The 26,724-nt window shown below is 38.0% G+C and overlaps 1 protein-coding gene and 1 long non-coding RNA gene across 2 annotated transcripts in view; one reads left to right on the top strand and one right to left on the bottom strand.

The window, feature by feature from the left end:
• Positions 1–26,724, bottom strand: part of B3GALT1 (beta-1,3-galactosyltransferase 1) — a 355,371-nt gene that overhangs the window by 183,616 nt on the left and 145,031 nt on the right. The gene's annotated exons all lie outside the window — the stretch shown is intronic.
• LOC147578514 (uncharacterized) overlaps positions 1–26,724 on the top strand; it is a 37,904-nt gene that overhangs the window by 9,975 nt on the left and 1,205 nt on the right. Inside the window, exon 2 of the long non-coding RNA XR_015255286.1 lies at positions 25,606–25,673. This is a non-coding gene — a long non-coding RNA (uncharacterized LOC147578514). The remainder of the gene's footprint in view (positions 1–25,605; positions 25,674–26,724) is intronic.

The raw sequence follows: 26,724 nt of genomic DNA, 5'->3' as shown, positions 1-26,724 counted from the left end.
CCTTTCTGGCCTGCCAAGTTTCAAAAGAGAGATCAGTCACGAGTCTTATAGGTCTCCCTTTATATGTGAGGGCACGTTTACCCCTTGCTGCTTTCAGAATTTTCTCTTTATCCTTGTATTTTGCCAGTTTCACTATGATATGTCATGTAGAAGATCGATTCAAGTTACGTCTGAAGGGAGTTCTCTGTGCCTCTTGGATTTCAATGCCTTTTTCCTTCCCCAGATCAGGGAAGTTCTCAGCTATTATTTCTTCAAGTACCCCTTCAGCACCTTTCCCTCTCTCTTCCTCCTCTGGAATACCAATTATGCGTATATTATTTCTCCTTAGTGCATCACTTAGTTCTCTAATTTTCCCCTCATACTCCTGGATTTTTTTATCTCTCTTTTTCTCAGCTTCTTCTTTTTTCCATAATTTTATCTTCTAGTTCACCTATTTTCTCCTCTGCCTCTTCAATCCGAACAGTAGTTGTCTCCATTTTATTTTGCAGCTCGTTGATAGCCTTTTTTTTAGCTCCTCCTGGCTGTTCCTTAGCCCCTTGATCTCTGTAGCAAGAGATTCTCTGCTGTCCTTCATACTGTTTTCAAGCCCAGCGATTAATTTTATGACTATTATTCTAAATTCACTTTCTGTTATATTGTTTAAATCATTTTTGATCAGTTTGTTAGCTGTTGTTATTTCCTGGACATTTTTCTGAGGGGAATTCTTCCGTGTCGTCATTTTGGATAGTCCCTGGAGTGGTGCGGGACTGCGGGGAACTTCCCCTGTGCTGTCTTGAATAACTTGCGTTGATGGGCGGGCCGCAGTCAGACCTGATGTCTGCCCCCAGCCCACCACTGGGGCCACAGTCAGACTGGTGTGTGCCTTCTCTTCCCCTCTCCTAGGGGCGGGCTTCACTGTGGGGTGGCGTGGCCCATCTGGGCTACTTGCACACTGCCAGGCTTGTGGTGCTGGGGATCTGGCGTATTAGCTGGGGTGGATGGGCAAGGTGCACAGGGGCAGGAGGGGTAGGCTCAGCTCGCTTTTCCTTCGGAGATCCGCTTTGGGAGGGGTCCTGCGGCACCGGGAGGGAGCCAGACCCACCAGAGTGATGGATCTGCAGAAGCACAGCGTTGGGTGTTTGCACGGTGCATGCAAGTTCCCTGGCAGGAACTGGTTTCCTATGGGATTTTGGCTGGGGGATGGGCGAGAGAGATGGCACTGGCCAGCGCCTTTGTTCCCTGCCAAGCTGAGCTCTGTTGTCCGGGGCTCAACAACTCTCCCTCCCGTTGTCCTCCAGCCCTCCTGTTCTCTGAGCAGAGCTGTTAACTTATAACCTTCCAGATGTCAAGTCCCGCTTGCTGTCTGAACATGCTCCGACCGGCCCCTCTGCTTTTGCAAGCCAGACTCGGGGGCTCTGCTTGGCCAGTGGGCCACCCCTCCGCTCTGGCTCCCTCCTGCCAGTCCATGGAGTGCGCACCGCCCGGCCGCCCTTCCTACCCTCTTCCGCGGGCCTCTCATCTACGCTTGCCTCTGGAGAATCCGTTCGGCTAGTCTTCTTGCAATTTTCTGGGTTATTTAGGCAGGTGTGGGTGGAATCTAAGTGATCCGCAGGGCGCGGTGAGCTCAGCGTCCTCCTATGCCGCCATCTTCTCCGAAGCCTATATCCTTGTATTTAATCTTTACAGTGAATATATGAGATAAGTAAGATCATCTTCAGTATACACCTTAATAAACTAATGCTCAGAAATATTAAATAACTTGTTGAGCTCGCACTCCTACAAAGTCACCGAGCTTGGCTGATAACCTGGAACCACATCCCCTTTATGGAAACTCCTGTGAAGCCCCTGAACTGCCATGTGAGTCTTCTCTTAGAGAATGAACAACATTCGTGGAGAGTGAGAAGTTTGGGAGGAGATTCACAATGGAAATGGTTTCACAGACTGTGTGTGTCATTAAAACAAAAACAGGGAAAACTCATTTGACTCAAAACCTCGGCTTTATCCAGCAGAAAATGCCAGTGTAAAACACATTTTTGGGATGATGGGAACACCCTGCATTTGGTGGCTGCAATTTCACTCCTTGAAAGCAAAACATTATGGTTGGAGTTAAGGCCACCATGTGGCCTTCTCCCGAGCTGTGCGCTTGCCACGGCATGGTCATATCCACCTCCTCTCCTCATTTGTATTCCATTCCCTACCCAATCTCCTTTCTGGTTATACAGGGCTCTCTCCTTAAGTCATAGCCTTTGTTGTCATGTTTTATGCCTTCAGGTTTAACAACAACAGCAACAACCTCGCAATTATACATTTTAAAATTAATTATCTAGCCTTAGAATTTTTTAGATGACTGAAAACATTCATAGAAAAAAAAAGCACTTTGTTTCACATTAGATCAGATTTCTGAAAACGTGTGAAACTTACTTTGTACTGTATTTCATTTAACTTTGTATATTTTGTTTTAATGGAAGTATAGTGAGAAACACCTCTCAATGCTTTCAGTTCATAGAAAGAAGTAGCTGTACACCAATACTCAGGGAAGATACGAGAAATGTCTCCAAGTCTGCATTCACGCTCTGCCCCTGACATTTTTGATGGCCTCAATTCAGACAAATCCTTTAGCCTCTTGATAGGTCTATTTCACTCACTAAAAATCATATGAATCATAAATAACTAGTTCTTTCAGAATCTGTGAACTTAGACAATATTGGAAAATATTTAAACTACATAAAAACATGTAAGATAAAAATGGAGGGAATAGGCTCTTAATTCCCCACCCTCCTTAAAAAAAAAAAAAAATCCTCATCCAGTGACCTGAATGCTTTGGAAACCTGGTTATTTAGAAATTAAATCATTAGAAAGGTTGCCTTCCCATGTGCTGCCATGCATCATGCAAACCACGAGCAGATTTGGATGTGTGCTTATGAATGCGTGCAAGGCACTATCACTGCTAAAACCCCACCTTCACCCCACCTGCCTCTCTCTCTCTCACTGTGTTTTGAAATCTTTTTTCTGAATATTATCACAAAACATCTGAACAGACCAACTTGTGAATAACTTTTTGTTTATCAGCTTCCTTAACTGAAGAAACAGAAATACAGTCTTCCTGAAGTTTTTACAATATGGCAACTCTAAATCACTGATGCTTATTTATAAATCTGTTCCCTGCACCAAAAAAGGCTTAGCTTTATATATTTTTCATTCAGAAAATATTTATGTAAAATTAATCCTTCATTAAAAGTATGTATTTGTAATGAATTACCAGAGTGAGAAAAGAAAGCAATTAACATTTAGAAAATGCCAGGTTCAAGGTTTCACCAAAGAACAGTGGGGAAAAAGAAAAGGGTAATTTAGACATTGATATGGTTTATTAAGTAGAAAGAACTCATATGTTCATGAATTAGCAAGACCAATCTCAGATAATACATTCTATCAATAAAAGGAAACTAAAAAATAAATATATATTGCTTGCCACAAGGTAAGTGACAAAGGACACTCCGTCGAATAGAAAGTTGAGATACTTACATTTAAAAAGCAGCCTCTCCCCCAAGATAAATATGGAAGTTAAAAACAACTAACATTTACTGAACATATTACTGAGCCACTCATTGAGTTAAGCATTTTCAAGATGTTGAGCTAGGGACAATTATAATCCAGTTTTACAGGTGAGAGATGATGGGTAACTTTGTTCAGTGTCATCTAGCTAGTGAACGGCAGAACCAGAGGCTGCCGGATCCTGAGACCCATGGCTGTAACTACAGGAAGCTCTGAAATCTCAAGATCTGGAAAACTCTTAAAGAATTCTACCAAGGCTGAATTAAGATGTGTTGGGAAGAAGGAATGTAATTGCCTCAGTAGATAAGTAGAAGAATAAGTATAAAAAAAGGTTGAAATGTTTGAAATTACACACAATTGATAAAAAATTTAAAAATGAGTATTTGGAAAAATAGAAATATAATCATTTCTATGAATATATATCTCTATAAATATATTTTTATGAACTCCTATGAGTAAAAGTGTTCAAAAGGTACAAACTTGCCCTTACAAAATAAATAAGCCATGGGGATATACAGCATGGTGTCTGTAGTTAACAAGGCTATGTTGTATATTTGAAATCTGTTGAGAGAGTAGATCTTAAAAGTTCTCATCACAAGAAGAAAATTATAACTAAGTGTGGTTGTGGTGATGGATGTTAACCAGACTTATTGTCATGATCACTTCACAATACATACATATATTGAATCATTACATTGTACACCTGAAACTAATACAATGTCATATGTCAATTATATCTCAATAAAAATAAATTTAAAAAAAGATATAGAGACAGGGCGCCTGGGTGGCGCAGTCGGTTAAGCGTCCGACTTCAGCCAGGTCACGATCTCGCGGTCCGTGAATTCGAGCCCCGCGTCAGGCTCTGGGCTGATGGCTCAGAGCCTGGAGCCTGTTTCCGATTCTGTGTCTCCCTCTCTCTCTGCCCCTCCCCCGTTCATGCTCTGTCTCTCTCTGTCCCAAAAATAAATAAAAACGTTGAAAAAAAAAATTAAAAAAAAAAAAAGATATAGAGAGCCCCTCTCCCCCAAAAAACATATTAATTCCTTATTTTAGGATAGGATAAAACCCATTTATTTTATTTTTTATTTTAGAGAGAGAGAGGGAGAGCTCGAGTAGGGGAGAGGGGCAGAGGAGAGAAAGAGAGAATTTTAACCACAGAGCCCAACATGGGGCTGGATTCCACAACCCTGGGATTGTGACCTGAGCTGAAATCAAGAGTCAGACGCTTAACTGGCAGAGCCACCCAGGGACCCCCAGAAAAAACCTATTTAATATAGCAACACAAAAGCTACATAGTAACTGAAACATACCTCTATTTAATAAAGATGTTTAATGTATTAACATAAAGTTTGTGGGGCACCTGGGTGGCTCAGTCGGTTTTTAAGTGCCTGACTTCAGCTCAGGTTATGATCTATTAATCTGTTTACTGAATTACTTTTCAACATTTTCAATTTCTACTACCATTTGAGCTGCATGCTGCTGCACTGTGAGCTAACATTGTTAGTTTTTCTTTGAATGTTTATTGATTTTGGAGAGTGTGCATGTGGGGGAGGGGCATAGAGAGAGAGGGAGAGAGAGAATCCCAAGCAGGCTCCACACTGTTAGCACAGAGCCTGACTTGGGGATTGATCTCACAAATTGTGAGATCATGACCTGACTTGAAATCAAGAGTCAGATGCTTCTGAGCCATCCTGGTGCCCCTAACACTGTTAGTTTTATCATTTATATGAAAGTGGGGAAAAAGAGAAATTGTTCTAGGAAGTGCAATAAATATTTCATGAATTTTTGAGTTAAAGCCTCACAGGGAGAGTAAATTCATTTTGATTCTTTCAACAGTATATTTTGAGGTTTATTGAGTGTGCGGTACAAGAGGATGAGTAAGATGTGACTGACACTTTAGGGAGTTCTCAGTGTAGAACAAGACATCAAATGTAAGAAAAATAAATAAAAAGGTGTGGTAATCTGATCAAGCTAACTCCGTAAATTCAGATTGTGGTGCCTCTGCTTCCTAGTCACAAACAACCTTGGGAAAGTTGTTTAGTTTTTTTTTTTTTTGGGGGGGTGGGGCTCAGTTTCTTCATATGTAAAATGGGACTCTATTAATACCAGTATGATCAGGTGATAATGAAGGAGACTTGTGTTAAAACAGAAAAGGGTTTAGAAAAGCCCCTGGTATATGACAAGCAATCAGTCGATGCCAGCTGCCATTATTAAACACGTGATGGGTGACGGAACAGAGTGGGGTGGGAACACAAAGGAAGAAGAATTGATTAGCTTTCTGTGTGATGGAAATATCTCAGGGAGACGAGACCCGATAGGACATGGGTGGGCATCTACCTGGCTGACTGGCAACAAGAGGTGTCTAGGGGAAGAGGAGCAGTGAAAACAAAGAAAGGTACAAAGGCAGGAGGCATCTGGAGGTATTTAGTGAACTGCCCCTCACAGAGTATCATTAGATGCTTTCGTGTGAGGGTGTCCATAGTAAGGGAGGTCTTTGGGGTCATGCTAACTGCCACGAATTCTGTGGGTCGGTGCCTTCCAGGGTTCCCAAAGCCCTATGATGGCAGGTTCTGTGGGACTGCCTCAGACACTACTAAGGAGAGGCTGGGATGGCCACAGTGCCTGGACCCTCCCCAGTTCTAAACCAGAGCAGAACTGCTTTATCTCTTTCACACATTGTGTTTCCATATAAGATTTTTTATTTGAAGAAAAGGATCTGCTCCATAAAAATTACTTGAATTAAAAAATTTTTTAAATGCTTACTTATTTTTGAGAGAGAGAGAGAAAAAGAGAGAGAGAGTGTGGGCAAGGGAGGGGTAGAGAGGGAGACACAGAATCTGAAGCAGACTCCAGGCTCTGAGCTGTCAGCACAGAGCCTGACGTGGGGCTCGAACACCTGAGATCATGACCTGAGCCAAAGTCAGATGCCTAACCGACTGAGCCACCCAGGTGTCCCAGAAACTATTTGAATTAAAAAAAAAACCCTCAAATTTCTGATAAAGGGAGAAATATGTTGAGATTTGAATTTTGGAATAACTTTGGGAATACTTATTTAGTTATTTAGCAAAGATTATATAGCACTTAATATGTAACCAGAAACTCTTCTCAATATTTTATAGATATTAATTGATGGAGATTGGGGAGGAGGATGTGAAAAATATAAGACAAGGGCTTCTCCAACAACTCAGCACCTTTAGCACTGAGAGCCCCCATGTATTCACTTAAAAAAAAACATTATCAGTACTTTCTGCTTCTTTTGAACTTTACATTTTTTTTCTTCACATAGTTGTGAGAACAAACTTTTAAAGAATTTGGGGCCAAAATTTTTTTTTCACTACTTTGCACATTGGACTTATTAGGAATTATTCTGATAGACAGGAACTCAGAATAGGCATAATTTAGGCTTTCCCGGGATTGGGGCAGGGCAGAAGTGGTAATGATCACATGCCCTGCTGAGAACCAGGCCTAGCTCTCAACAGCATCGGTACCACTCCTCAGAGGGTGTATTGAGGATCTTTGCAGATGGTTTTGGTTGCCACAAAAACAGAGAGGGTGCTGCTGGTATTTAGTGGGCAGAGGCCAGGGATGCTAGGTACCCTCCAATGTACAGAGTAGTTCCCCATCCTACATGGCTTTCCTATATGCATGAAGGTAAAACACCTGGGTATAAGTACAGAAGCCTGCAACCTAACACTTTTACACAAGGTGGAACACATAGCATTTTTGGCATGGTTTTCATATATACTGAATTTATCAGGAATGGCACTAGCGTGTGTATGGAGGAAAGACTGTATTTTGTTCAGGTTTTTTATTTGCCGGGAGTTGTTCACTGTTTTGGAAAATAACATCACAAGGCAGTAACACTGCTCTTGGCATTTGAGTTTCCAATACACTCACCTGTATCAGTCAGCCTTTGTAGCTGTCACACTCACCATGAGTCTATGGTGAGTCTACCTCGGGATAGATGCAAGTGTTTGATTACTTCATTATGTCACCTACTGACGTTGTGCTTCAGGGCATTTATATATTTGTCCTTTATGTCTAGGGCATTGTATTTGTTTCTTTGAGATAGTCTGTGCAGGGAGGTTATATTGAAATTTCTTTGAGGCAAATAAAGATGTCTCGTAAAATATTTGCTATAAAAACGGAGCTTGGAGTATGACAGGGTTGAGAGTAAATGTGTCAAAATAGCACAAAAGCAGTTTCCAACCATTCAGTTTCTCTTATATTACAGTGGATGGGGAATCAATTTCATTTCTTGATTTGACTTTAACTTTTCCAAGCGGAGGCCATTTTTATTCACATGCTGTGGAAAATGGAGGATGATAAAGCACTCCAAAAGCAAGACAACTTTTGTGTGCATGCCACACAAGGGTCCAGTCATCAGTGTGCTGGGGGTGGTTCATCTGGCAGGCCCACACCACGGTCCTGGGAAAGATGCTTGAGGTTATTGTATGTCTGTGGTTTGGGAAAATATACTTCCAGCATCAGGTGCCAGGCTAGCTGCTTGTCTTGACATGCAGTCAAAAGTAATTCAGGAGGTGATTCTAACTCTGCCTTTTTTGTACTGGAGACAAGTGGTTCTTAATAATTTGTTAATATAGGGACTGAGCCCTGGGTGGCTCAGTCGGTTTTCATCTGACTTCTGCTCAGGTCATGATCTCACAGTCCATGAGTTTGAGCCCCACGTCGAGCTCTGTACCGACAGCTCATAGTCTGGAGCCTTCTTCAGATTCTGTGTCTCCCTCTCTCTCTACCCCTCCCCCACTTACCCTCTGTCTGTCTCTCTCTCAAAAATGAATAAACATTAACAAAAATTTGTTCATCTATTTTGTATACATATAACAAAAATGCAACTATTCATTCTGTGTCAAATTTCCCAGCATGTAAAAATAATCAAAATACAAATTCTTTGAAAAAATGATCATTTCTTAAAAAAAAAAAAGACAAATTTTGATTTCCTTCTCTGGTCTTTCATCTCTTTGGCCTAATATTTTCATCAAATTGTGCCAGTTTATCAATAATGCATTTGTCAGCATATGATTTACATCTGTCCAAAGCAAGATGTTGTAGACTTTTTTGAGTTAACCTGGGTCTATATACTTTTGAACAAACTCAACTCAGCATGGACTTTTGGTTACTTCATGGACTTGTTTTTATTTGACAAGAGCTTCTCTAGCAGTTGCATCAAAATATTTTTCAGTCCAGATGCCTCAAGCTCACTAACTGATCATTTTATGTTACAAGTACATTTCTAAGTATTAATCTTTTGTTTCCATAAAATAAGTTGGAATACTTATTAAAATGTTTTCCAAGGAAATGAGGAAAAGATATATATCCATAATGGGATAGGAAGCAGAGGGAGGGAAAGATAGAAACCATGCTTTCTAATCACTAAACCTTCCATTCACAAACTAAAATAAATTCTTGTTTTATAACTCTACTGGGTATTTCTGAACAGCCTGTTGGCAGGGACCATCTTAACAACAAGTAAAAATATTTGATTCACAGTTCTAGAGGCCCTGAATATGACTGTCAATTTCCTTCCTCTTTTAATATTATTATTAGTTGTATCTAATATATACTAAATTCTGGTAATTGGTGGTTCATGTAGATCCTGAGGCCACTTACATTGCTATTTACTGCAGTTGTGTCTTTAATTAAAACAATAATTTCCATGAATAGATAGAACAGCAAAGCTTAATTCAGGACTAGTTAATGTCTAACTTCCAATTTACTTGTTAGGATTAATCGTGCAAGGCAAATGTGACAATAACCAGTCATTACTTTTTAATTTTTGTTCAGCAGTGTGATAAGGGGGACATATTTTCTGGTTATTCAGAGGTCCTTAGAAATAGTTCATATCAAAAAGCTTTCTTAGATAACTAACTAGATCATAATATCTAATTATTCTAAATATCTAACTAGATAATTCTGAAGTAGATAATTCTTGTGACTCTTAAGGATTCTAATTGGACAATTTGGTATCTTGAAAAACATATTTGTTAGACCCCTTTATGGGCTCTTAATATAAGGATTTTTATCTTGATTTTATAAATATATATTTTGAAAATATTCACCATGAGCAAGATAGTGTGCAAGGTACCAGTCTTGTTCAACAGTATCCCTAGTGCTGGGCTTATTGGGAATAATGGGAATGAAATCTGATGAATAGCAGTTACTCTTTCTAAGGATTACACAATCTGCTAAATATCACCCCAGTCTCCTATAAGAATTAGTAACAGTTTCTCTTATTTCAGAACCTAATTATTTTCTGTCTAGAATAACACTTTTTCTATCTTTCAATTTTCTTTATATCCCACCTTAACAAATACAGTGCCTTAGTTTACCATTTATGGCTCACAGTGAGATAACCCAAAGCCTGCTTTTTCATTCATTTTCCTCTTCCCTTCTCATGCTCTAACCCATCACCCAGTCCTTGAAGCATTTTCTGAGGTCTTGTATTACAAAGGGATCTTGGTCCCCTTGATGCTCCAGATATTCTCCCATGCTTCTTTACAGGAATCATCACATTTGATCTAGTTTTCTAATTCTTTATGTATGTTTATTTCCCAACTCTAACGGTTATGTTTCGGAGGGCTGGGCTTCTTTTACTGTGTACCTTTATTACACCAGATACCTACACACACACACACACACACACACACACACACACACACAGGTAGCCCATTCTCAATAGTACCCATTTGTCTTTGACAATGCTTTCTGAGAAATTTTAGGTTAAAAATTTTCAGATGTATTATTTAGTTTGGAATATTTTCATACAATATCAACAATGCCAACATGTTTTTTAAACTATCATATCCTCAGAAAGCTTTAGGATTTAGAGTTTGAAATGCAAAAATGTGAGGACATGCCAAAGAAAACATGACATTTATATAGGCATGATTAAATTAGTAGACATCATTGGTCTCTTATGTACCAACAGCCTCCAAAATTCCACCGCGAAATTCAGTCACATTCACTTAATGACATTTATGTCATGTGTTCTGATTGGTTAGTACCTACAGCTTTCCAGTTGTTAAGTATTTTGAATAGAGCCACATATATATCAATTCTTGCTTTAGTGTCAAGTCACAGAGTCTCTTTTCCCATTACAATGGTTGAGTGTATTATTGGGCAATACAGAGAAGCTATGACCCAATTTTCTCTGTAGGGTTAACTGAGTTAACCCTACAGCTTATAGTGACTCCAACACCAAGGTATTTCCTGAAAAAAAAAAAAAACAAACCTCTCAGTTGAATAATTAGAAAGAGCACTGAAGAGAATATGCTCAAAGAGAAGTTGAACATTGTGTAGTTCTGAGAAAATGAAAGTTGTAGGAATGTATTTGTTTTGGGGCCATTACCTATGTAACTGTCATTCTTTTAAGAAGGTGGTTCAGAAATGTGTATAATTTCCTTTCAAATACTGTATAAAAAATGAAAATAACATTTAATAAGATAGAAGCCCCTCCTTTGAAAAGAAATGTTACATTTATACCATTTTTACAATGGAATAGAAATGTACTTACAGTTGTCATAAACCTTCTCCTCTAAATTTGCATTCATCTTTACATGGAGAGTTTTCAATACAAAAACATTCAGAGATATTTTTTAGGTAGGCTCCACGCCCAATGTGAGGCTTGAACATACAACCCTGAAATCAAGAGTCATAGGCTCCACCAACTGAGCCAGCCAGGTGCCTCAAACATTTAGAGAATTTTAAAAACATAATTTTTTGACATTATCTCAAATAGTTTTTGAAATATTTGTTTCCTTCACATAATAAACAACATATGGCCTTTACTTTTGAAGACAATGAGGATATATATAGTTTTGTTCTAAGGTCATTATTTGGAAAAAATCTTTAATACTTAAGAAATTGTAGAGAAACTTGGAATACAATGTGATAGTACATTTTGTGCCAACTTGACTAAACAACAGCATGTCCAGAGATTTGGTCAAACATTATTCTGGTGTGTCTGTGAGGGTATTTTTGAATGAGAATAGCACTTTAATCTTTAGACTGGGTAAAGAAGATTGCCTCCCTAATGTGGGTGGCCCTCATCCAGTCAGTTGAAGGCCTGAATAGAATAAAAAAGGCCAACCCTCCCTCAAGTAAGAGGGAACGCCTTCTGACCCATGGTTTGAGCTTGGACACTGATTTTTTCCTGCTTTTGGATTTGAACTGAAACACTGACTCTTCTTGGGGTGCAATCCTGCTGGCTTTCTATCTGGAACTTAAACCATCAGCTCTCCTGGGCTTCCCTTTTGCTGACTGCAGATCTTGGGACTTCTTAGCTTCCATAATTGCATAAGCCAATTCCTTAAAATAAACTGCTTTATAAACATAAATATATTCACTATATATGTATGTGAAATCCTGTTGGTAGTGTTTCTCTAGAGAACCTTGACTTAATGGACACTATATAAATTAGAATTTGGAACCACTGACAGAAAATCCCTTGAGTCACTATCTAACTTATGTTTAAAAAAATCATTTGATTATATATACCCTACATAGATCATTCCCAAATGAAATAGATTGGCTATCTTCTCATAGTGTGTTTTCCAATAAATAAAATATTTGTAGCAATAAATGTTAGATCCATCCCTTTTTCCTCAACCTGATTCAATTCAAATGATAATCATCTAATCATCGGCATTTCTCCACAGAAATATGATGACTTAAAAAACATTTAATACATTTCATATTTCAAAATGAGAAATTCTTTGAATTATAAATTATTCCTCTCCATGGCTGATTGCTATCTTTTAGGGTAATAAGGATTTAAAACAGACCACATCAAATGTAATTTGAAACTCCATTCTTCAAAAACACTGAGTATCAAGAAATCTTGAAACTTCTTGGTTTTTGCATTCATATTTTGAAAATCATTTTGATTTTCATATCTATTATTTATTTTTATAATACAGATTTCAGAATCATACATATATATCAACTGCCTTTATTAGGCTTTTGTGATATAATAGAGATCATGTAGTAAAAAATCTTTGTCTTCACTGAATTTTGATTTTTTTTCTTGGGAGGAGTGGAGAATACAAACCAAAACAAAAAGTACTTAATATATTAGAAAAACACATGTTATGGGGAAAAAATAAAGGGAAGGAGGAGAAGGAGAAGGGCAGTGGGATGGGGAGGGTCATGACATATCAAGTTTAAATAGTCTGAAGAAACCTCCCTGAAAAGGTGATATTAAAACAGACTTAACGGAAATGAGGAAGTGATACATATCTATATATAATAAAGATATTTACACGTATATATATTTCCTTAGAAAAGCACTGCCGGCACTAGAGCTGATGATTTCAGAAAACTGAGAAGGCCAATTTAGCTGGAGTGGAGCAACCAAGGTGGAGAGGAAGAGATGAAACCAGAGAGATGGGACCTTGTAGACCATTCAAAAGTCTTTAGCTTTTACTCCTAAGTAAGATGAGAAGCCACTGCAGTGCTTTGCACAAAGTATTTACATGATCTCCATGATGGTTAATAGGATCACTCTGTTACAGGGGAGAGAATAAACTTTAAGGGGCAAGATGGAAGCAAGGAGACTAGGAAATGGACTATTGCAACATTTCATGTGAGAGAGGATGCCATTCCATGTTGGTTCCATGTGAGCATTGATTGCTTGCAGATGATGACATACTTGGCTTTTCACACTATAGCAGTAGGACCAGTACTCTCTCTGGCAAATTCTTAGAGAATTTTTTCTGTATATGCAAAATGAATACAGTTTTTGTTTTGATATATTTTTGAAAACTAATCACAGCTCTGATAGCGAAGTACTTAATTACTAAAGAATACTAAGACTAAGGCCATTTATATACAAAAAAATGTACTTCTGGGGAAGTACTTGGGTGACAAATACTTTCATGTGGATGGGAGCAAAGCACTGATGGGGTAGGAGTAGTGTTGTTATAATAACATTTTTAGTTGAATTATACTATAATTTGTTATTTTCTTTGTGTTTTTTCTTTATGAAAAACTTACAATTTTTATGCCTTTTAAAAATATATAGGATCAGAAGAGTCTACAATGAATAACACTGACCCTGTGCGCTTTTGGCTGTTTCCTCACACATCTGAAAGTTTTAGTTTTTCCCTTACAGAAATTGTGTGACAGGGAGAGAAGCAAATGCCATCATCCTCCCTGTCTTCAAACCCACCCCCGACACTAAATTATCTCACAGTGTAGCTTCATGTTGCAATATTGAGTCCCTAAGCTGAAAGCATCGGTTTTACTGATTATATAATAACTTCTGGCTAATCAATTCATCCTTTGGTTTTATATTTAATCATCATAATTACATGGGTGAGAACTAGTTCTGGAAATATCTGACCTTATCCTTCCAAGGCATCTCTAGCTGAAAAAAGAGCACTTTAGAACAATGGTTCTCAACTGGGTCAATTTTATGTCCCAGGGAACCTTTGGAATGTCGAGAGACATTTTTGATTGTTACTTTTGTACAGAAGGTACTTGTAGCACCTCGTGGCTAAGAATTCTGCCAAACATCCTACATACAGATCACTGGACAGCTCTTGTCGACATAGTCCCAAATGTCAGTAGTATTTAGACTGAAAAACCCTGCTGGAGAACAACAGCTTAGAAGCACTTGAATGGGGTGGATGGCATTCCAAGCAGACAGAACTTTTCGTTGGTTTGAAGAAATCAGACTGTACAGATTGGCCCTCCTGGGGCTAGAGGGAGTTAACGCACCACCAAAACAGTCTTTTCCATAGAGTAACTCAAGCAGCAGTTTGGCACTTGCCATAGTGTATTATAGAGATTGCTTTGGGGTTTAATGAAACACAAAGAGCTATAAAAGCATCTCCAATAAAATACTAGTGAGATTTCACACATTGGAATTGAGGGATAAGAGGGTGATGGCATGGCTTCCCAGATTTAAAGGAATATTTTCCCACTTATTCAATTAATTTCTTTTGTAGCCTAATGGTGATGGTAGATGTCCATCCTGCATTGAGGATTTAAGCTCCATTGCCTGATGAAGAAAATCCAGAGATTTATAGCTTATCTTTCTTTTCCCTCCTGTTGATCAAACATACATCTGAAGACTACAAATTGCATTAACAAAGACAAACTATCAGGAACAATTCTTCATAGGCTATTTATCAAATCTGTAAATGTGATGCAGCAATCCAGGAAATTCTCCCTCATTACGTTATTTCATCAACTGTCAGCTGCACATATTTTCACTTTTTAACCTTTCTGAAACAAGGTTTACTTTACAATGCAAGGCATTGTGCAGTCACTGTCAGCCAGGTAGCAGTTATGCTTCAGTTATGTAAAAATCTTCTGATAAGGTAATGTCACCATCAGTGTATACCTTATTCAATAAAATAAGGGTGGATTCCTAGAAGTCTACTAACAGAGGCGTAGCCAACACCTTCTGGCCACAAGGAAACTCACATGCATAATAAAAAGAGGATCCAGACTCTCACAAATTGTATTTTGAAAGATTCTTCATACCTATTAATTCACACAGTTCCTTCATAAATTATTCTAGAAAGAGTATGCAAATAATTAGAATATGGGAAGTACTCAGGCCTCTGAGACCCAAAAAGCCAGATCACAATAACAGAATCTTTTCTCAAGATACCTTTGGAATTGTAGAGAACAGCAAGCTTGTTCCTTCTAATGAATCTCACTTGAATGTATCTGAACTTTATTAACATTGTTTCCTGACCTACTGGACTGTTTCTGGTTCTTTAAAACACAGGCCAGGTACACTTGTACACTCCATGGTACCCGCCATTATTCCCATTTCCATACAGTAGAGAACCATACAAGTAAGAGATAAAACAGAACAGCTAGAGACAGTTTCCTGCAATAACTTCCAAGGTTTGCACCTTTGTTATGACTTAGGGACAGCTATAAGAGCTCTAAATGCTCAAGTGACAAAATCCACCTTTCACACATGCTGCATAAACTTCAGATTTCTCTGCTGAAGAGCATTGCTATGTTTATGAAATGTCACTTAGCTTACAAATAGGAGGACCTCCTATTTGGAGATGGGCCAATGTTATGGAGGGCAATTGAATGCCAAAGACTTTTTCCAAAAAATAACTTTGTTGGGAAAGACCAGACTCAGAGCAAGACAAACAGACTTCCTGAAACTGGGATAAAAATTGGAATTGGGTGCCACTCACTTCTGGAATTGAGGAACCATCACTGCTACTCATCATTCATAAGCAAGAGCAGCTGAGACTTTGGTTCCAGAGTAGGACTGAGTTCTTTTCTCCACTGAAGAAAGAAGAGAGGAGATTTATCTCTCTCTGAAATGCCCAAAGACTAAACTATCGGTGAAATGGTAGGGATATCAGCTCATTAGTGTCTCCCTGTAAAAGAGCAATCCACAGAAGCAATCCACATCAGACTACAGAAATATTTTCCAACTGGAGTGGTTAAAATGCTCTCTTCAGAAATGGTCCTCTGCCTTTACCATAGGCTGGGGACAGAGCAAAAAGACAGAACTCAGCACAAGTGCACTTTTCAAGATTTGTATCACTGCCCTACAGTCCACTGAAAACATTATTTTGCTTTACATTTTCTTCACATCTGTATAATTATGCAAATGTCCAAGGAACCAAGGTCTTCTAGATAGTGTTGAAGAAATAATAAGTAAAATAAGTATTTTACAATTGGTACAAGAAAATTTCTAATATGCAAAGTGTCAATTTTTAGTTTCCCTTATGGTTTATTCTGATAAAATTTCAATACCTTTAATCTAATATGACTTCAATATTGAAGTTTTTGTCTGATTAGTCACTTGCCCAAAGCCTTCTCTGTCTACTTATACATATTAAACTACCCTGTAGTACTTGCATTGCAACTTTGAGCCAAAGAAAAACAGAACTGTTGACAATGGCCAAAAATTAAAATATTAAAAAAGTAAATTCCAAACCAAAAAACATTTGGAACTAGTCTAGGATGCTTTTCTAATTAAAGTTCTTACACCATTTCCACAATTTCAACTATTTAAATATACCTCTTGTCCTCATCTCAGATTTGGTTCTTTTGTTCTTCTAAATCACAATCAATTTCTAAATCATAGAATTATAGATTTTTCAAAATGAAACTTAGTGAGCAATTGAATAGTAGTGATAAAAAATAAAATAAGAAAAATGACAAGTGATTCTTATATCTACAAGTCTGGGAGGAAATTTGGAAAACTAATTTAAAAAGTGAATTAGAATTTTTTGCTCCTTAGTAGCACTTTTATAATATCAAATATTCATAGAGTTGGATGGACTTTCAGGATCATCTAGTTCAAACTCTGGCCAGAACAGGAATCTACACAGCAGCAATTGAGGTTTTATTTAAGTGCCTCAAATCTTCTCTCTACTACTCTGTAGATGACTTTGCTTCATACTTCATAGAGATAAATGGATACCAGGCAGAAATGCCTTATCTAATTTTTTTTTTAAGTTTATTTATTTATTTTGAGAGAGAGAGAGAGAGAGAGAGAGGGAGAGAGCGAGCGCATGAGTGGGGGAAGGGCCGGGAGAGAGGAAAGAATCCCAAGCAGCCTCTGTGCTGTTAGTGCAAGCCCGATGCAGGGTTCAATCTCACAAACTGTGGGATTGGGACTTGAGCTGAATGAACTCAAGAGTCTATTTAACTGACTGAGCTACCCAGGAGCTCCAGGAATGCCTTATCTTCTTAAGATGAAGTAGATCAGTCTATTCATACACTTTGCCAGTGATATGTTGGCAAATGTTTAACAAACATTAGTCCATGAAAAATAAAAGCCTTTATTTGTATCATATGCTGATTACCATGGTGTAAATATTAATGTCAGGTCCTATTTACACAAGTGAATCAAGTTTGTGTGCTGGTAGGGGAAACACAGTGTATGCATGGATCATGAAAATACTTTAACCGATTACTTGAGGGAATCATATCAGTTTGAAGTAATTAATAAAATACATGCTCACTTATTCTACACTCATATAAAGTATACCACATTAACTTAAATTGCTGTTTATTGGTAAATGTCTTGACCACTAATGTTAAGGAAGGGTTCAAAAAACCTTGATATCTTTCCTTGGTTATGAGTCTTGGTAAGTGAATTATAAAACATTTGTCCATATTTCATGTATATTTTCACACTCTAGACAAAATCTAACTGACAAAATTTTTACATGAATGCTACGTAGATGGGCTTTCTTAAACATTTTGGCAAAAGATGACAACATAACTCATAGAGTTGATCCCTGCTCCTTTGTTGCTGTGAACACACACTGGCTTGCATCTTTCAGCATTAATATTGTACCTCACAGGCTGCTGTGCAGGCTTCCCACCCTAGTCTACCCTTCACATTTTAGTGACCCTTAAGATTTCTTCCCTGGGCTCTCTCCTTTTTTCTCTCTGCACACTCTCCCCTGTTGATCTCAGTCAGTCCTGATGTTTCAAGGATCAAAAGTTGACAGTTCTCCCAGATTACTCTCCAGCCCAAAGGCCTCTCTTGAGCTTTAAAATGTGCAAACTCAATTGTCCATTAGACATCTCCATTTGAATAACCAAACTAGGTACCAAACTGAACAATTTTCCTCCAGGTCTGCATAAGCATACTTCTATCTGCCAATGTTGTCTATCTCCATCCAGCTGAAAAATAATTTTCCCCTATGAGAGACCTTTATCATACTCATTCTGAGTTGCCTTTTATCCTTCCCCTCACGAGAGGGTGCGCTCCATCCTCTTCACTGTGGCATCCCCAGCACCCAGCACTGTACTTTACAAATACATTTTCTCTGTTAGTATTCATTAAAACCTATTTTTCTCTAAGGTATTAGGGAAAAGATCTATGGATTTTTTAGGCTTCCAGCCCTGTCTAAAATCCAGACACTACATTTCTTAGATAAGTGCCAAAATTGAGTATTTATTAAGTGAGTGTGGTCAAATTCTGTATAGATTATACACTATAATCAGTTTTCCCATTGCTGCACCAATAATAAGCTTTAGGACGGCTAATCCAGTATAAGTCACAACTTTCAAATATGCCAGTTCAATGCCTGAATGCCTTGTCATTATTCTCATTTTTGATGCCTTTTTCTTTCCAATTACATGCTTGAAGCACAACACACTGAAGTACAATTCTTCTTCCTTAATATCATAGTGGTTTAAATTTAGATTCTTTAGAATTTTAAGGGAAATGCATATAGAAAAGGATTGAAAAAGCTGTTAATACTTCACAAGAAAATTCAACTCTGCTAAGTGCAATTCTAAAAGAAAAAAAGTCAGACCCTGAAAATTTCTCTATTCAACAATGAGCTTTATACTTATATTCGTAGTGGCTACTTTGCTTGCTTTTGCTCTTTGTCATAAGGTCTCCATGGACCCACTGTGTGATTAGACCTAAGTGATGAGCCACAGGCAAAACCTTTGAACAACTGACTTCTCAAGTTCAAACTGGGCTCCACTATAACCTGGAGAGGACACCATTTGAATGGGGAAATTATGGGCAGGGGGAAGAGTATTAAGTGGTTTGCCAGTCTGAAGATCTCTACTGTTTTAGAAAATCTAACATTCTTCCCTCACATAAGTCTACAAGGTGTCTATGGGATGGGAATAGAGGGCGACAGCAGGGTTATCTAAGTCTGCTAGACTGTCATTGTAACATCTAAACATACAGTGAAACTCGCAGTCTGTGTTAGCGAGGGCCAGGAGCTGCAGAGTTGCTGTCCCTATGTAGGGAATCTTTCTGAAGTGAGTAATGAACTTACATGAATGAAAATGTTAATGGTATGTGAGCATGGATATTTATACATTCAGACATTTTTATTACTTTGCTGACATTTGATCAGATATTTAGAAGTCTTTGGAGTGACTAACTCACAAACCTACATTGTCAATTTTCACAAGTACTAGACAATATAAAATCAGTCTTAATAACAGCTTTGACAGGATTTAATAAAGCACACAAAGAAAACTTGTAATTTGCACACACTAATTTACACATATGTATAACTGAGAAATGATTTTGGAAGATGTTAGCCTCCCATCTGTACCACACAGAGAAAAAAATGGGAAAAAATGACTTACCAACTGTCAATAAACAATTTTAAATGTATTTTCATGTTCTCATCCCCAAATAAAATTTTCAGTGCCTAAAATGTATTTTCTGAGCTTCCTTGCTAAGGTGGTATTTTGTTTCCATTTGAGTCTATAATTTCTATACATGTGTCACAATATGTTGATTTCCAGGACCTAAATTATTATTTTTTAAGACTGCATAATCAGATTTAGTCAGTGTGGTTTCTGGTTGAGAAACAAAAGAGAGTAATTTGGCCATTTGGTCAAATGTATGGATAGTTCTTCAGTTTTACTTTTCTTCTGAATTTTTGAAAGCTCAACTTCTTGCATTGAGATTATAATTTCTACTCTTCTGAGAATCTCTCCCTCTCTCTCTCTCTACATATATATATATGTATAGATATCTATGTATATATATATATCTATATATGGGGATATATATCTATATATATCTATGTATATATATATATATATGTAGAGAGAGAGAGAGAGATCTAAGCAGATATATCTATCTATCTATCTACCTATCTATCTATCTATGTATCTATCTATATCTAGTGGACTTAGAGAACCCTGCTGTCATCTTTTATTCCCATTACATAGACACATTCTAGATTTATGTGAGGGGAGAATATTAGATTTTATATATAATATATATATATATATATGTAAGCAAGATCTGAGCTGAGATCAAGAGTCAGACATTTAACCCATTGAGCTACCCAGGCACCTCTCTCCTGAGTTATTTATGAAATCATGATGCACACCAGCCTGCCTTATGCTTGAATGTTGAGATTTCTAGATTACAGAGTTAAGTAGTCTTTGTTAACTTTCTTGCTTGTTTTAAGCTCTAACTTATAGTCAATCATTTGGTAGCACTCAAATGTCTCATTGAGTATGGTACAAGTTAGGATTAAGTAGTTTGAATAAGATATTAATGTAAATCTCTGGATAAGAAGTATAGTTCCAGATTAATATGACAGGATACTGTTTCTAAGAATATGAATCGATTTCCTTTGCCAATATTTGTTCATGGAATTTTCTATTCTACTATGGAGGCCTTTTTATCTTCCCCAGACAAGTAGAGGCACTAATTACTAATTTAGTGGGGAGTTACTTGGGGTTGAAGGAATATGAAAGGTGTCATTACAGGACCTGAGAGTACAAAAATAATACAGTCATAAGTTAAAAAAGAAAAACAAGTTGGTCTAGGTAGATGAGAGAAAATTCTGATGTAAACTTGCAGAATAAATTTTTAGCTCCCTCTTCTAACTCATTCCTGGACTGGAAGAGGTGGGAAGTAGAAAGACTAAAAAAGATTTCATAGGTCAGACCTCACAGTTCAGCCTGAACAGCCAGCAGCAGGCTGTCAACAGAGCAGAAGCTGGTAATAAGGAGCTGTATGGTTTGTTCTTTTCAGTTCTATTTGATGAGGTTAATACAGCCAGTATTGTTATTAAGTATTTCTTAAATGCCACCTAGCCTACATTAGTTATGAGTATCAATCCATTTACTCCTCACAAGAATCCTATAATAAGTACAATTATTATTAATTCCACTTTATGAAAAGGGAAACAGAGGCACAAAAGGTGAAATGTCCAGGATCACACAACCAGTAAGTGCTGAGGCCAGGATGTCAACCTGCCAGAGACCATATTCCTCACCACCACTTACTACCCATCCAAGTAACCAACCTGTGTATCACCTGTTTATTGTCCAGCAGGAGTGCAACCCAAGAACTTGCCCATGAACCCTACAGACAGATGACCAAGTCTTAAGTTGTATCTACTGTGTGTAGATAGCTCTATTTCAGTGGCTGGGGAAAATCACTCATAATCCTCCAAGAATGCATGGCAGGGACCCTGGATAGCTAGAAGGGGTGACGAATGGGTCGGGATGGACTAGATGGAACCAACTGATGAACTCCCACGAGGGCAATGGCAGTAGTGGCACACATAACTTTTGGCTACTCAAATAGTTTTGATACTTTCATTTGTGTAGTTTCAAGGAGACTCAAGCATATTGAACACTGCATGCAAGCTTTGCTCAGCTATTGCGGACACCTATTAGAGGAGGCTGAGCCTGTCAATCTCCTGTGAATCACCTGGTAGAGCATGTGAGACACTGGGGAGGGAAGCTGAGCCCACTGACTTCTAAAGCCTTTGTTTTTCAGAAGCTTCATAATTCTGTAATTCCAGAGAGATATTGCTGCTCTTTCTGTAGTTTCTATCTTTTAATGTTGGCAGCTCAAACAGGTTCTGGGATGCTGGAGTAAAGCTACTTATTAAAAAATAATTAACAGTGAGATCACCATGAGCGAGGATGGGTTTTAACAAAAGAGCTCATGGAATTTTCAGAGTATTAAAATTGCTATATGTGAGCCTGAAAACTAAAATTAGCAACAATGAATAGGAAATGAGGCACAATGGTTAATGTCCACATCGGCCACAGTTGACTGTCTGCTGTTTTGAATCCTAATATTTTTTAGACTTATTTGTATTAAATACTTTTCAGGACATAAATACACACATAGTCACACAGATGGAATGACTGCATTTTATTTTTGAAGCGTAGCAGAGGAGTCTTCATATACGTCTACTATTGTTAACATTTAATATATATGAACATTTAAAAAAGTCCCATTTATAGGTATTCCCTTCAATACCTAGAGAAGGAATGCTCCATAAATCCTTAGCATGTGCAGATACCCAGCTATTAATGAAGGTGAGGTGGTTTCCCATTTTCTACACACAGACACATATACGTGCACATTGAGAAATACACATGTTCGTACACAGTTAAATCCATAAAGTACTGCATTTTTCTTATGATTTGACTTTTCAAGTAAAAAAAATGTATGAAAATGTGGCATAAAGTGATGAAAGAGAGACATCCATAGTATTAAATTGTATTGAGTGCCCACCATGTGTACAAGGTATGACAGTCACTGGGGACAAAGATGAATGAGATGTGGGTCTGATTCCAAAGAGCTTCTGGTATGGAGGGGACAGAGGTAGGAGAAGTGAAGGAGACAGATAAATATAAGTAGTGTGTGATAAGGGCATCATCAGGTGTACCACATTTAGGCACAAATAAGACATGTCAAAGGCCTCTGTAAGGCAGGCATCCACATATGACATATGACATGAGACTCTTAACAGCAAAAGACCTGTTGGAACTTTAAGAGGAGTGTCAAGGGATTCATTTGTGATGAGTGAATACATGCTTCAAAATAAAAGTAGTGGCCATATAGTGAATGCCTACTTTATGTTCATTTTCTCTAATTCTCACAATCTTGGAAGGTTGTTTTACAGGCGAAATAATCTAAGCTTCAGGGAGGTTCAGTGACTTACACAATGTCACAGCAGGAGAGTGGCAGAGCTGGGATTCAATGCTAGGTCTTGCCACAATTTCACACCAATAAAGCAAGAATGAACTTGTTCAGCCTTGGCTCTGCTGATGTTCTTTTCTGTAGCCAGGGACACTCTTTTCCCAGGGTGTCTGTTCTGAGATCGGCTGCTTCCTCATTTCTGTACTTTGAGTTGTTGGTAGATTATCTCACACTTGGCTGTGGAGATTGTGTTGGGTAAAGACTGCATCAATGGCTTCCCGGTTTTGCTTCCCCCCAATATGCTCAGCAAAGTGTTGGCTTCCTACTTTCCTTGTTAACCCCTGGTGTGGCTCTTGTTGGTTTGGTTGATCCTGCAGCCTTCAGTCTATTGTAAGCATTCAGCACTCTCTGCTGGATCAGTGATGTGGGGCGTGCTGGGGCAAAGGGAAGAGATTTATTCTAGTCCCTTTGGCAAGAAGAATTGCTTCTTTGTTGAGGTTAGAGTTGCAAACAGATGCCCCTTTGTACAGTGTCATGATACTTCCTGGGTAACACCATTAAATGTTTCCTGGGCAGCAGAAGCTCTGGGGTCATTGCTGAATTACCATTTAACTTCCACTGGTATGTGAGCCTCCAACTGTTTTGTTCAACTGCACTACTGAACTCTGCACGTGATAAAAGTAGGATTCTCATGAACTGGATCTTTGACAAAAGGAATCATGCCCTGAATCTTTGACAAGACAAACCTGTTTTGTTCAAACGATGTACTAGATGTCCCACATAATATATGCATCACACATAGTAGGTGTTCAATAAATGCTTATTGAGTAACGAACTTGGAGAAGCAGCTGGTGTTTTCTGTGTGTGTTGTGTGTGTGTGTGTGTGTTTCTGCAGTGTTCCTTTTCTCCCTGGAGAAGCATAATTATGTTAACTACCCACACTAAAAGATAATTTAGGTGATCAGATAATATGAGGTAATAGTTACACAGAGAAAGGAATAAATATATAGGTTAGATCAGAAGACATTTTGGGGTGTGGGTAATACTATCCTGACTAAATGCTACATCAGAGTGGCTAATAATCACAAATAAAGTGGCTATTTTATCCTTTCTTTTCTCTTACACACACACACTCACACACAATCCCTTTTCTGCTCTTCTAGTAATATTTTTGAATATGCATAGAAAGCTGATACACAATTTCTAGGAGAAGCAAAAGGACAAGAGGACCAGAACAATTGTACTATGAGTTCCCTAAGCAAAAGGATAAAATATTAAGATAATTCTTTTTAGAATCTCTGGACAACTTACCTTTATAAAAAATAGATCTAGAAAGGCTTTGAGAGGTCAAACCTAACAGCTGTTTGTTTTCCTTAGGAATTGTTTCAAAACATAGGAACGTATAATGAAGGGCAATTTATTGTATGGAAGGGAGAGATATTTTCTTGCCTCATTTAGTTCTGGTAAAGAAGCTGGCTTAACTCTAGTTAATGTGTTTCCATTTAGATTTACTTTCAAAAGGGGAACATCTTTCCTCTGGCCTTCAGCTTTATTTAACCTCTGGAGATGGAAGGAAAAATTAAATGTGATTAAGGAAAGTAAGAGATCCAAGAAACACAGAAACTACCAAATTGGCCTTAGGAGAAATAGAAAATCTGAACAGACCTATAACAAATAAAGAGATTGAATCAGTAATAAAAAACCTCCCAAGAAAAAAGCCCAGGATCAGATGCCTTCACTGGTGAATACCAGATGAATGTAAAATTAGTGTGGCTTAAAGATGAGGGAGAATATTTCATATGGTAAAGGGGCTTATATTGTATCCTAAGGAATGGGTAGGCATTGGTCACAGATGAGATGAGTAGAGTCATTACTTGCAAGTAAGGAACAGAATGAAATGGACACAGCAGGGAGGATAGAGATAATGACAACTTTGTTCAGTGTAATGGTTTATGTTGTACAGGAAATTGATAATGGATATGTAGGTTAGGGCCAAACAAATGAAGTTCTTAAATGGTGATGTGAAGAGTTGGGACATTATCCTAGGTGGGATCAATTAGAAGATTGTGGGCAAGGCTATGATATTACAAAAGCAGATTTTTAGAAGATACAGTTAATTGTATTCATGATGAATTGAAAACATGGGAGAACATAATAGATGACTGGTGAGGAGGTTTTGATGGTGATTCAGGCAAGATTATCATAGAAAAGGATGATTACACTGAGATTGAAAGAAAACAATTATATGGACATGAAACTTAGTGGCCAATAACTTATAAAAGGTGAATTAGAGTTGAAAAACTATTAGATGATTCCAAGGTTTATAAGATGAAAAACTAGAAGGACAGTGGAAACACTATCAAAAATGGAGGGACTAGGGCAAAAAACCAGATTTGCGGCATGAACAATGAATGCAACTGGACATTCAGAGTTTGAGATCCTAGGAGCATATCAGGGTGGAAATTTCCTATAGGGCAAATATCCAGGACAGGATTTAGAGAGAAAATCCAGGTTAGGGGATATAGATTTGAAAATCATTGCTTGACCACTTCTAGTAGTCTCCCAAAGGGTTTCAGAGAGCTCTAGATAAGTGACATAAATAGTACTTTAAATCATTATTTAATGGGGGAACTCTTCACCTTTCCTCTTGCATTTGTGTATTCCAGCCAGAATGAAGAAACAGAGATGTGTTATGAGATACAGAGGAGTGCTCCCATAGAGTACCACCCCACAAGTAAGTTGCTTCTTCTGAATGATTCTCCTCCTGGGCTCCCCTTCTTTCCTGTTCATGCCCAACTCAGCTCAGTTCTGAGGATTTGATGGGGATGGGGGGAGTCTTCTGTGTAAGATTGTGCTTGGTGCTATAAGAAACATGAGTCGTGTAGGAAATATAAACTCAAATGTATACAGTCTAGTTGAATTTTCAGGAAAATTTATGTGTAAATACGTTTGTGGTCTCTGCTTGCCCCATTATTCAAGCTGTGTGGCGTGCCTTCATGTAGAACATTGCCACTTCCTCTCTGAGATGTATGTTGAGTGCAGTTGAGAAGGTCCATGTTCAATTGTAAGCTGGCTTATCTGGCAGGGGCCTTGAGAAAAATATATTCTATTAAAGGCAGTTTCCTAGTATAAAATGTGAGATGAGGGTACTAAGTGTCAAAAGCAAACACACTAAGAGCAACTAAACTAAGACACATGAGCTTCACACTTAGGCTTTCAAAGAGGAGATCTCTAGAAAATTTCTCAAGACCCAATGGCACAACAATGTCTAATGAGTGAATCAAGAGAAGACAAAAATCAAATTTTTATATTAAGCTCCTACCAATTTTGAAAAAAGAGCCCATACAAATCTGTTAATAAAATTCACCACCTTTCACAATTCACTGTCAGAAAAGTGTTACGTTCAGCTAACAAATGATCACTGACCAGCCTAAAACTATTCCTTTCTTTCCTCGCCATTTTAATTTATTTTTCTTCTCACAAGGCTGAGCGGGTCCTCAGTCACCCTCAGTTAATGAATGGCCGCAAGAACTCTGCCAATTCAGATTTGTTTGCTGAATGAATTTTTACAAGTATCTGATTTTCCACTGCTGTGGCTATGAGTTTAATTGGATCATGTGTTGGTGGATCAGGATGAATTGGGAAGTAAAGCAAAAACAAAAACAGAAACAAAACAGAAAACAGGGACTCACAAAAAGGTAGCTTCAGCTGGGTCAGCAGCTATACTGGAGGGATCAAAGTGAAAGGGAGGTGGTCAGAGGCTAGGGTGGGAGATGCGGATGGGG

Source organism: Puma concolor, chromosome C1 (assembly GCF_028749965.1).
Source record: "Puma concolor isolate L17-30 chromosome C1, mPumCon1.1.hap2, whole genome shotgun sequence".
NCBI classification, from domain to species: domain Eukaryota; kingdom Metazoa; phylum Chordata; class Mammalia; order Carnivora; family Felidae; genus Puma; species Puma concolor.
Note: the sequence above shows the minus strand (reverse complement) of the source record. Positions and strands in the feature narration are given on the sequence as shown.